Source organism: Anguilla rostrata, chromosome 5, assembly GCF_018555375.3.
Source record: "Anguilla rostrata isolate EN2019 chromosome 5, ASM1855537v3, whole genome shotgun sequence".
Classification (NCBI taxonomy): domain Eukaryota; kingdom Metazoa; phylum Chordata; class Actinopteri; order Anguilliformes; family Anguillidae; genus Anguilla; species Anguilla rostrata.
In genome coordinates, this window is record NC_057937.1 from 31,859,811 (window position 1) to 31,871,648 (window position 11,838).

The following is an 11,838-nucleotide window of genomic DNA, read 5'->3' on the forward strand; positions in this document are numbered from 1 at the left end:
CCCTCAATTTCAATATTTATGTTTAGCCGGATCATTTTCTGGAGGATGTCACCAGAAGATTCTGGAGGATAAAACTACAAGTGCAATGATATGATTTTATAGCTTCCTTGAAGAAAGGTGATACATTGATAAATAGATCATAGTAAAATTATTGTGGAAATACTTTCCAGTTGAACAAAGGGAAATTATTTCAATTTGAGAAGAGGATTGTTATTACTTAACAGTCTGCATGAGTTCCAATTTGTATTAAAATAAAGCTTTTGCATTCAGGATGCCTAATTTAGTGCCTTGAGATTTATTCATGTTAAACCTCCTTTTTGTAGTGAATTACAGATATATTTTCTGTCAGTTTTATCTTAATTTTATTTCATCTTCTTTAGATAGACTGGGTGAGTGACAAATAATGGTAATGGTATACATGTTGTGGTTGCTTCTGATCCTATGCAGTGTTTTGCTGTTAATGTTACTTTAAAAGCAAGGATACTGCTCTGGCATTGCCAAAGGCTTTGAGCAAAATTACTTCCTTTAACACACCACATGTTTAATTATGTGTTGAAGAACATAGAACAGACAATTTGTACTAGGAAATCATATATCCATTGTAGACAAAATGACATAACCAATGAGTTATAACAGGAATGTCATAATTATTTCTTTTTTTCACAGGCCCAGGGATAATGTTGCAGCTAATGGGAGCCAAACTGAAAGCACTAATTAGTTTTTGTAGTCTACTGTCACCAGCAAAGAAAGAAAAGGTGCCACAATAAACAAGTTCTCACAATGAACTTCAAGCCTGTAATCTGAGTCAACACTCCCATTTCAAGGTTCTGGGAATTATAAACTTCACCTAATGCAAATACAGACTCAGTATTTATGCTCTTCTTTGGTCAAACCAACATTACTGGGAACCTTTATTCAGTTTTTGTATGAGTTTTAAGTAAACATTTTGGTAGTATTACTAGATTGTAAAGAATTAACTTTAAGACAAATATGATTCATATATATAATGCAGCAAGCATACTTTATATTTAACACAAAATTACACAGAAACCTCCATAACTATGTAAAATCTCAAATCTTTCAATATTTAGTGTGTCCACCCTTTATTACAGCTCCCATGCTTCATAGGAGAACTGCTTTGGGTTTTTCAAAAAAAAATCTGGAGGGATATTTTTCCATGCTTCTTGCAGAAGTTGGTTGCTTTTCTGCTTCTGTCAATCCAAGTAATTGCAAACACATTCTCAATGATGTTGAGGTCTGGACTCTGGGGTGGTCAGTCCATTGTCCTTCTTCAGCAGTTTGATCTTCTTAGCCATGGGCTTGGGGTCTTGCTGTAGAATGAATTTGCTCCCAATCAAATGTTGTCCAGAGGGTATTGCATGATATGTTGAGACTTGTTCGTATTGTATTTATCAGCATTTATGATGCCTTCAATTAACACCAAATCACCAACTCCAGATGTTGTTATATAACCCTAAACTTGCACTGATCCTCCACCATGATTGAATGCTGGCAGCAGACATGGTTATAAGTCTTTCATTGCTTCAGTGGCATACATACTGCCTTCTCTTACTTCCAAAAATTTCTCATTTAGACTCATCAGTGCATAAACCTTACTCCATACCATCTCAGGTGTCCAGTTTGGGTGTACTAGTGCCAATTTCCTTCCCTTTTGTTAATTTATTTTTTATCAGTAGTGGATTTTTGACAACTACACATCTTTTCAGACTCATAGCATCCATGTGTCTTCTTACAGTAGAATGATTGACAGAAACACCTGTGGATTTCTTCAGATCTGAAGCAAGAGAGGAGCTTCATTTAAGTATTGTCTTTGTGATGGTGATAATTTTGGTGGTCTACCAATTCTTGCACAGACATTAAGAGCCCCATTTACTCTGTATCTTGCAATAATCTTTTGAACTGAAGTTTTGGAAACTCTAGAAACTGTTTTTTGCACTTATTTTCCTTTCACTTTCCTAATGCAGTTTAATTATCTTATGTTTAATCTCATCAGAAATATCTCTTTTAACCTTTTTAGATGCACATGACAAAGGAATCTGCAAGGCAGCTAAGGTGTGTTGAATGTTGGAGTCAGGTTAGGTTCTAACATAGTATCACTAAAATATCAGGTATTGCTGTTACATTTTTATGAGATCTCATTCATTTTACCAGAATTCTTTATTATTGGAATATACATTGAGGTAATACATCCTAAAATTGCATTTTACATATTTTAGCATAGTAGTACTATGCTCATAGTATTATGCTGCATGCTGGCCAATAGGTTTGCCTATTATTTCACCATTTTCTGCAAGCAAAGGCTGGATTAGATTAGATTTTTAAAAGTCTCAAATCAGAATTCACATACCTCAGAATTCAAGGAACACGCCTTGTTTTCAGAGATTCTACCCCAAGTGCACATCTTTCTTATCCCCATTGAAGTCACACAAGCTACAATGTGCATAGGAAAAAAGCAGAAGTTCAAGTTGAGCACATGTATCACGTGTTTTAGCCGTAGCTATTTCAGGCCAGATGCAATTTAATCCAATCCGATGAATCAATAATTTATTATTAATATGTATAATCAAAGAAACAAGTTCAAAAATGATTTACTGAATAGAGAAATATCAAGATACTTGAGTCTTGCAACATTTTGCCTTTGATGTTTTGGGCATATATAGTATGTGTAAATTTGTATTTCTTTTTTGGAAACATGGTTAAAAAAAACAAACATAAGTTATTAAGATGAAACGTATGGTAGCCCCATCCCTCCTGCCCCCTAGTGGTATGGGCCCACAGAACGACAATAAAGCAAATACCCACAATTTATTAAAGAAGACCAGGTCAAAACCTAATATATGGCTGGACCGGCCGACCAATGATGCAACTTCATAACTCAGCCGACCAATGGTGTAACTTCATCACTCAGTCACAGACAATTGCGTTTATGGGGCTGGCCCCACTGTTGCAGTCCAGCCAAAAATGGGCCACTAACATGCCACACAGATTTGAGGTCAGCACCTACAACAGACTCCTTTCTGGCCAACATACTCTGTCTATGTACTTGTATCTGAAATCCACAATGCCTTCGCTCATATTCAAGCTGACGCTGTTAGCTAGATCAGGTGCAATTTTCAACCCAATCCAACGAGAATCCATTTAGAACATGGCTGGTTTATTCGACTACTCCATGCTCTCTTTCGTACAGTAATATTGTGTGTAGCAGATGTTTGCTTAACTGAGCAATAGGTTTACGTACAAGACTGTAGCCTTTAAAATGAGCCCTCATTGGCGTCATGAAGATCAAAAAGCCAGCTATTTTGCCCAACAACTTGCCAAGTTTGGCTAGTAGTTCATAGTGCTTTTCGTGCAAATAGATGTTTACAATTTCACAGTGGATAATTTCCGATTTATTAATACATTAATAATTTTTGCAAGATATTGACACTTAAGACATGCTAAAATGAATTTCAGTTTCATCATCAAATATATTTTGTTTGTGGGGGCATTTTCCATGACATAGCTTCCCTGTACTGAGGTCATACCAGACAGTCAAACTGGTTAGAAAGCCTGTGCACACAATTTGACAGTGCTTTTGCCGCTGATTAAATTTTGCCATCTTTAGACCATTTCACAAGTTTTCTTAAAGCATCAAGTACACCCCCCATATGGAAACACAGGGCTTTAACTGAGTCCAGTTTTGCCTCCCATCTGGTATCGCTTAGTGTTTTCAAAGTAATTTCAACAAATTCCTTTAAAATGTCCCATCTGTTAAATGACTAGGAGAAGATTGTGTACAGCCTCTGAATAGTTCAGAAGAAAATCGAACACTCTCCTTCCGAGGATGCTGCATCACACAATAAAAGATTAAGACTGTGGCTAGAACAAGTTATTAAAAAAAATGCCACTGCGTTTTTCTGATTTATTAATACTTTTTCACCTTTGTGAATCCTTGCATATTGGAACCATTGTCACAACTCTGTCCCCAACAATTAGCTAGTTCTAATCCTACATTTTCAATCACACAGATTATGGATGTCACAATACCATAATTTTGGTGGTTGATACCATTACCAGTAAAATTCCATGATACTCAATACCTAATTTGATATTATTGTAAAAAAATAAATCCCATGTGTTTCAGCATACACTCCTTTAGTAAAAGCTATGTAGCCTTCAAGTATTTAACAATAAACAGTAGCTTTAGAGTTTCTTCTTCAAGTACTTATCCAACAATTATTCAAATAAACATTGTGCTTGCCGTCAGTAATATTTAATAATGACAACTATAAATAGCAACTGTAGCTTTAAAATGGTGGTCCTTAAAAGAACTAAGTAACCATCATTCAAGTAAACTAGTATTGGCATTCCGTAATATCAAAATACAATGAACAGGTCCAGGCGGTGGGAAGGTCCCTGTCCCTACTAGAACACTGCAATGAGCACCTTCCCCTTTCCACAGCTCTCTACAGCGAGAGTGTGAAACTCCACTGAGAAGTCTGCCACACAGTGCATCCTATCCATAGCAGCCCACAATGGCAGACTCCTAGGCTCAGGCCAGGTTAAGCAGCTCACCACTCCCCTTCTGCTTAAGGTTTTCAATTCCCATAAAGAAACACCTGGTAGACTCACTGGAGGTCTCTCTGGTGCTCGGACACCTGTGGCTTTCCCTGCACAACTCCCACACTGACTGGCCTGCAGGGACCTCTTATTGTCTAACTCTCTCTACTAGTCTCCCCAGAGCCCCGCTGCCCGGGTCTCCAAATCTGCAGCCTGTGCCTGCTTATGGTAAGGAAGTCGACCTCTCCCTAGTGCTGCCTAGATACTGGGCCCTCCACTTTGTGTTCAAAGCCAGCGAGCCAGAGAGGTACCACCTCATCGGGCCTACGACTGTGCCATTGAGCTGCTGCCATGCTCCACCCTGCCTTGCGGAAGGCTCTTCTCCATGTCTACCCCTGAGACTTCTGACACATAAGATTACATTAAAGGCCTTAATAAGATTACGGTAAATAACCAAAATCCCATACCTGTCAGGTTCTCTGCTTTTGAGTCTCTCTAGGGGGCATCCATCTTTCCCAAGCTGGACATGCGCAGTGCCTACCACCTAGTGTGCATCCGGGAGGGAGAGGAGTGGAAGACAACCTTTAGCACTCCCGCAGGGTACTATGAGTACCTGGTCATACCTTTCGAGCTCACTAACTGCCCCATTGTCTTCAAGGCCCTCATTAATTACATACTACGGGAGATCCTCAACTGCTTTGTGTTTGTCTGTCTTGAGGACATACTTATCTTATCCAAGACCTTGCCAGAGCATGTTAACCACGTGCACTAAGTACTCACCTAATACTTGAAACATCAGCTCTATGTTAAAAAATGTGAGTTTGATGACTGTAAGGTCTCCATTCTAGGGTTCATAGTTTCCAGGGGGGACCTGCAGATGGATCCCCAGAAGATCTGTGTGGTGTTGGACTGGCCCCGGCCCACCTTGGTGAAGTTGATCTTGCGCTTTTTGGGCTTTACCAGCTTTTACTGCCATTATTGGCTTCAGCACCCTGGATGGCTCTCACAAAGACCTCTTCCCAGTTCTGTTGTTCTCCTGAAGCAGAGGAGGTGTTTCTGGAGTTACAAAAATGGATGAGCCTTAGTGCTCATCCATCCTGACACTGCTCTGCCCTTCACAGTCTAGGTTGACTCCTCTGACTCCTCTGATGTGGGAGTAGGAGCAGTCTTCTCCCAGCATTTTTACCAAGGACTTGAAGCTTTACCCATGTGCTTTTTTCTAGATGCCTAAGTCATGTGGAGAAGAACTGCGACATTGTGGACTGTGAACTGTGAACTCCTGGCTGTGAGGTTAGCTCTTGAAGAGTGGAGGCACTGGCAAACAGAATAATCATCTGTTTGCTCCCAGTGCTCTGCACTCCCAGGTTCTCATGTGGGTTCATTCCTCTTGCCTGATGGTCTACCCAGGAGCTTGGCGGACTATGGACTTTGTGAGAAGAAGGTTCTGATGGCCCTCTGAATCCAAATGTCCAGTCCTTTGTTGCTGCTTGTTCCACCTGCATGCAAAGTAAGACCTCTTCCCAACCCCCTGCAAGTCTGTTACATCCCTTGCCCATACCCACCTGTCCCTGCTGTCACCTATCTCTGGATTTTATTACTAGCCACCCTCCATTGGATATGCTCATCACCATCCTTGTGTTTATGGACAGGTTTTTGAAGGCTGTTCACTGTTCCTCTGCCTAAGCTCCCGTCCACTCGAAAGACTGTTCAAATTGTCATCTAGCATATGTTCAGGGTCCATAGTCTCCCCTTGGAAATTGTGTCTGATCATGTCCTTCAGTTCTCCTTCAGGTTCTGGAGGGCCTTCAGTTCTCTCATAGGTGCCTCTGCCACTGCCAGCCTGTCCTCTGGGTTCCATCCCCAGTCCAACAGTCAGACAGAGGGAATCAACCAGGGCCTGGAGACCATCCTCATGTGCCACGCCGCTGCCAACCTGTCATCTTGGAGTAAGCTACTCACCTGGGCTGAGTACACCCATAACAACCTTCAGGGCTGTTGCTATGGTTTCCAGTCTTCCCTGTTTCCTGCATTGGATGAAGAGGTAGGGGAGCCCTCTGCCTAAACCTTCATCTGCTGCCTGTCGTTGAGTCATGTCTGGGCAGTTCTCCAGTGTACTTTAGTCAGACACCAGTGGCAGGCTAACTATCTGCGCCATCTGGTTCCCCTCTATCAAAAGGGGCAAAAGGTATGGTTGTCGACCTGCGATCTTCCCCTCCAGATTGAGTCCCAGAAGTTGGTCCCCAGGATCGTCAACCCCTTCAAGACCTTGCATACAATAAACCTAGTCACGTACAAATTCCCCACCTTTCATGTGTCAAGCCTCAAGCTGGTAGTATCATGCTCCTCCCACTCAAGTCACCTTCTCCTCAGATCATTGAGGAACAGCCCACTTACATGGTCCACCGCATCCTCGCCAGCTGCAAAGTGAGATGCGCAACCCAGAACCTGGTCGACTTAGAAGGTTACAGGCCGGAGGAACAATCCTGGGTTCCGACGCGGGATATCGTGGACCCTCTGCTCATCTGTAACTTTCACCAGTGGTGCCTCGTGGTAATGTCAGAGGGGTGTCAGTAATTGTCTGCATGTGTTTCACTATGAATTTAAGTTCCTGGTTTTCTTTAGTTTGGTCTTCATGTTCTACTGCATGGTTGCCCTAGCCACAAGTACCCCATTTCTAATTTTACTGGCATCTCACGTCCTGTGCCTTGTTTGTTTAGTTTTTTGCTGATAAAAAGCTTCAGTAAGGACTTATTGTTTTACTTACTTCCACCTCCATGTTGGTCTCTGCGTCTGGGTCCTATCCTTTTGTGAGCCCTGACAGGTTCCTCTACACACTCGCATGACATGCCAGAATTGCACAGGTTTAGTAATTTATGATTATTTCATCTATGGCCACTACTGATTTGCTTTGACCTCCCTTTAGTTGGCTAATGGTTGTTGTGGAGGAGGATGATGTGCTTAAGTCACTTAAGGCTAGCTAATATTAGCATTAGTTAACCGGGTTAGCTAGCTAGCAAGGTTGTACATAGCTAATGTTACAGAGCTCGTCTGTTACCTCAAGTGTTCTTCTATTCATGTTGAAAGTTGAATGAATGTTGAAAACATGTTGTAAGTCAATATCCTTGGACTAGCAATGACTAGAATGTTGACAGATAATTTAACAGTAGTTCCTATATAATACTGCTATGATAGGACACCCTCAAAACATCAAAACTGTTTTTTTTTTTACCAAGTTAATTTTGCAGTGACATTCATCTACATAAAGATTAACAATGGTTAAAACAATGATAGCAGCAAATGTAATTGTGAAGACTTGTGTAACAAAATGATCGATACTGTGTTTTGATATTTGTTCATGCCTGTCTGTATACCATGGATTTCCAAATCAACACACTCACAAGCATGAGTCTATGTAGACCTCTGAACTGTCATTACCAAAATAGCTTGCTGAACATAAATAAACAATTCATGACACTGCACGCATAATGAAGACCTAGTTCATTCCTTTCTATCTGTAAGCGGTGGTCGATTAAAACATTAGGTTATGTTGATTCCAAACACAAGTCGGGGTGACCTTGTCCTGCAACTGAATTAATCCAATGAAACAAAATTGACGCCATTATTTTTTTATTACTAGGTTGGTTATTACATAGCACCATTAATTACACATAAGACAGGAGAGCGAAACCCTTTATTTCTGATCAGTCTTGATATTTGATGAATTGAGCAGAGTATTATCCAAAGTTGTGGTTGGGAAAAAATACTATGGCAAGGTATTGCAAAAATAGGTATTTATTAAAACTGCAAAAATATAGACACCATGATTTGGAATAGGTTTTCCGTTACTTCCTCAGTTCATGCTTCAGTAAGTCCTTTATATGGTAAGCAAAAACATTACCAACTGAAAAAGAAGAACAATCAACATTGCTGATGTGCTGTTGGAGATAAAAATGCTCCAACAGCACAAGGAAATGTATTTATTCAACTACAAAATTACTTGATGAATTTCTAAATGTATTACCTTTTCCAGTTTTACCATGAGCAAACAAAAGGTTAAAAGGCCCGAGGGAATGACCTTAGCTGTTTGGAATTTTCCATTCCTCTTTGAAAGGCCTCAAACCTGGCAATTACCAACCAAATGATCCTTTGATTCATGGCTTATTCAGTTCACTGCTCAAATACATAAATACATATCTGTCTACCTACTCTTAGGTAAGAGCTTTCTTGCTGGTGTGCCAGGTGCTCTCTGCTACATCCTGTGAGTCACACACAGCAGTCATTAGATATGAGGGAGCCAATCCAAATGGCCCAGGCCTCTGATCCTTAGCAACAGACAACCGGCCAGATGACACCATCCTATAAACAAACAGCAGCAACTCGGCCACCTGACACAGATACTCCTGCAGCCGGCTTTTCTTGCAAAAGCCACACTCTGCAGCCAGACAGAACCTAAAGACACATCAGCCATACATCTTTGAAAAATCAAAAGGGTGCTTTTAAGCTCCATGCAGTATTATGTTAGGCCTTGTTAGGCAAATGGAAATACTGCAGGTAGCATCAGCTTGATGTGTTTTGTTGGCATAACAGCATGACTTTACACAGACACAAGTGCAAACCACAGTTACTGCTAATTTGATACAACTGAGTAAGAAGAGTAACAATTATCTGCAGTGTAAATATACAAATTATATTGCTAATAATTTGCAAAACCAGAATGGCCAGGTTACAGTTTGCTAAGAAAAACTGAAAAGAGCTTGCAGAGTTCTGGAAAAAGGTCCTGTGGGAAGATGAGACCAAGATTCACTTGTATCAGAGTGATGGCAAAAGCAAAGTGGTGGCCAAAAGGAACTACCCAAGATTCAAAGCTTCCCCCCTCATTTGTGAAACATGGTGGTGGTCGTTTTACAGTTTGGGCATGTATGGCTGCTTCTTGTACTGGCTCAATTGTCTTCATTGATGATGTAATGTATGATAGCAGCAACAGAATGGATAGGATAGGCGTTTTGGGGTTTTTCTTCATTATGGTGAGAATTTTTGTTCATAAACCAGATAGGTCTTTTTTGGCCTAACATGCCCTTTGCAATTACTGAGCTCACTGGTGCTCTCTGTCTTCTTAATGATGTTCCAAACAGTTGATTTTGGTAAGCCCAAGGTTTGGCTTATGTCTCTCACAGTTTTTTTCCCATATTTTTTCCATACCATGTCCATTTAATCATCCATCTCATAATGGCTTCCTTATGCTGACAAATGCTAGTAACAGGCTCCAAAGGCAACCAAAAGCCTAGAATCAAGACTAGGCACTGAAAGTTGTCTTATACTTGCACTAAAGAAGCAATTGAACACACCTAACTAATCAGAAACACCTGTGAAGCAATTTGTCCCAAACATTATGGCACCCAGCAATGGGGGGGGGGGGGGGGCTATGTATAAAAAGTGCTGTTATTTCTACATGGTGAAACCAAAATTCATTAAAAATACCCTTTAATAAAAACTTTAAGAAAATCTGCACTTTATGCTCATATGAATTAGGTATGGTGCCAAATAGAAATACTTATTCAGCAACACTCAAATAATGCATTCTCTCTGAATGTTTTCTCCTCCTGAATTTGGCCAATATTACTCATATTTGGATCTTTTTTTCCCCACCTCTTTGATGTGATTCGCTCAGAAGTCAGCACCAAGTTTATCAATTACACACACACACATACCTGCAGAGAGACAGTGAGTGATAGTTGCCCTTAACACTAGATATGCCATCAGATGTTGGGGACTTTAAAATTAAAAAGGCCATAAGCGCTATCCTCCTCCTTTCCTGAATATTTGGGGTTAAAATAACTGCATTTTTAAAATAAAAAACTGACTTAGGAAATACAGACAGTCTGTGCCATTTTCTTCACAAACACCCCCAATGTGGCCTTTCCTTTGTTAAAACATTATAGACACAGGTTGTTGGCTAATGACACACCAAGCCCTGGCTCATGTGGTTCTAAAATATAGGACCTGCCCCCCAACGAGTGTTTCCTCCAAGCAACTTTTCAGTATAGGGGATGTTGTGTCTCCCCATCGCTCCAGACTGCTCCCAGCTTGTGTGTAACTTGGGACAGTTGGAGTAAGAGCATAATAGCTGAAGATGTATTCCACCCAGGGAACCTTTTTTATTTTTTTTCTTTAATTTATCAAAGCTTATTCAAATCAAACATACAGGTAAAATGGGACTTCCACAAAGATAACAAGTATTAACAAACAAAAAACAACAAAATATGTTAGCCTTACATTTTGTAGTTTTTTATTTCTTTGGGAGTTCATAGCATACAGTAGTTCATATTGAAGATCAGGAACATTTTTTTTTCTGTTGAAATGGACTTCTGTGTCCTTCAGATTGGGGTGGTTTTGGGGTTCATGCAGTTCATATTATGCAGTTCAGAGTAAGGATGAGTAAATATGTTTTGATGTTATAAAAACATTTGCCTACGTTTGAAACTTGATTTGACTGTTTACCTCGGTGCAATAAAAGCCTGTTATGACTACATAACATTGGTCATTGTTTGTTAAATACAGCTTTAAAAAGCAAATTAGGCCTACCTGCTGTTAAACTGGATTATTACTGATGTCATTGTAAAACCGTAACTTTAATGCTTTAAAATCTCTACAATAGCAGTGCCAGTGATTATAATGGTAAAAATCTGGGATTTTTGGCATTTTATAGTTTACAGGTTAAACTTCACCAACTTCCAGTTTACGCCAAGCCCACTTCTATTTTATCTGAATACGAATACAAATAGTTTTGTTGGTTGAACAAACACAAATAATGGCATCTCCCTCCACCCCTAATATGAATTGTTTGATTATGAATCTAAAATTATAGTACAAAGTACAGAGCCAAATTAAAAAATAAAATAAAAATAATTATTTGTCCTAAACATTATGGAGCTCACTATATATATGTGTGTGTGCGTGTGTGTGTGTAACATAGGTAATATACTGATATAAAGTACAATGTTGAGCAAAGAGGCTTATATTATCCAAAATAATGAGTTATAAGCATGTGCTTATAGATTGTTTTACTGTGATACAGTGATGAATATCACATTTCTTTAAGCTGAGTGCTCACTTTTTATATTATTATTATTATTATTATTAGTTTATGCTGAAGGTAGACTGTCTTAAGAACCATTTGTTTGAAGAATCTGCTTGCTTTCCTCCCATATTGCTGTGGGGAAATATTGCAGCAATGTTGTCCATTACGATCCACCAATGTTAGATCATAGTCATACTTAC

At 39.7% G+C, this 11,838-nt stretch overlaps 1 long non-coding RNA gene across 2 annotated transcripts in view; it reads left to right on the forward strand.

The window, feature by feature from the left end:
* Nucleotides 1-8,039, forward strand: part of LOC135255071 (uncharacterized) — a 52,719-nt gene extending 44,680 nt beyond the window's left edge. For both annotated transcript variants that reach the window (XR_010330063.1, XR_010330065.1), the window contains exon 4: nt 667-8,039. This is a non-coding gene — a long non-coding RNA (uncharacterized LOC135255071). The remainder of the gene's footprint in view (nt 1-666) is intronic.
* The last annotated feature ends 3,799 nt before the right edge of the window (nt 8,040-11,838 follow it).